We start from the raw sequence: 1,373 nt of genomic DNA, 5'->3' as shown, positions 1-1,373 counted from the left end.
TTGGAAACTGAGAGGATGTCCATCAATTGTGGAATGACTAAACAAATTGTGATATCTGATTGTGATGGAATGCTATTGTGCTTTAAGAAATGATGTGCAGGATGCTCTCAGAAAAACATGGAAAGACTTACATGGACTGATGCAGAGTGAATCAGCAGAACATTATACATGGTAGTAGCAATATTGCATGATGCTTAATTTTGAATGACTTAGCTATTCTCAGCAATACAATGATCTAACACAATTCTGCAGGACTTATATTGAAAGGTGCTATCCATCTGCAGAGAAAGAACTGGTAAAGTCTGAATTCTGATTAAAGGTTTTTTTCTTTAAAAAAAAAGCTGGGGGAGTGGAGCCAAGATGTCAGAGTAAAAAGATGCACATACACTAGCTCTTCCCCCACAACCCATAAAATACCTGTAAAAAGGACTCCCAACAAATTCTAGAGCAGCAGAAGCCACAGAACAACAGAGTAGAGGAGATTTATAGCCCAGAGTGACCTGAAAAACTGATGGGAAAGGTCTGTCGAACCTGGATGCAGAGCAGAGCCTAGCCCAGCCTTGGCAGCAAGGCACTGGGAGGAGCAGGACCAAGTAGGCTTCAGGGACAGAAACTCCAGCAGCAGCGCTGATCTCTCAACCCACAGGTGTTAAAGGTCAATGAGAGGGTTTTTTCAGCTAACTGAGAAGGGAGCAGGGTGTCCCCATAACTCAGGCTTCCTCAGGTGGCAGCAGCAGAGGTAGCAGTGGACCAGGGCTCCCAAGGCAGGGAGCAGCCTGAATCCATAGTTGAAGGCCTCATCATAAAGTCCCTGAGGGAGCTGAGCCCTGTGTGGTGGCCCTGCTCCCACCTGAGCAGCTGATCTTAATCTCACACTGAATAGTAGCCCTGCTCCTGCCTAAAGCCCCTGGGGGATTGGAGCAGCTCATCTGAATCTTAGGTAGAACTGGAGGCAAGGTGGGTGTGGAGAGGAAACTCAGAAGTCAAGTAACTAGCTAGGAAAATGCCCAAAAAAGGGAAAAAAATAAGACCATAGAAGGTTACTTTCTAGGTGAACAGTTGTCTCTTCCCATCCTTCTGGATGAGAAAGAACAAGGTATACTGTCAGAGGAAGTCAAGGCCCCTGCCTCCAGGGGCTCCAAGGTGGACTTAAACAAGGCTCAGACAGTAGAAGAGCTTGAAAAGAGAGTTAGCAGCTTACTGAAGGAGAACCAAAAAAATGCTGAGGAAAATAACACCTTTAAATAGAGGCTAACTCAATTGGAAAAAGAAGTCCAAAAAGCCAACAAGGAGAAGGAGGCTTTACAAAGCAGAATTAGCCAAATGGAGGAGAAGGTTCAAAAGCTCAATGAACAAAATAATTCATTGAAAGA

Source organism: Notamacropus eugenii, chromosome 7 (assembly GCF_028372415.1).
Source record: "Notamacropus eugenii isolate mMacEug1 chromosome 7, mMacEug1.pri_v2, whole genome shotgun sequence".
In the NCBI taxonomy this organism is placed as follows: Eukaryota; Metazoa; Chordata; class Mammalia; order Diprotodontia; family Macropodidae; genus Notamacropus; species Notamacropus eugenii.
This window is presented reverse-complemented; position numbering follows the sequence as displayed.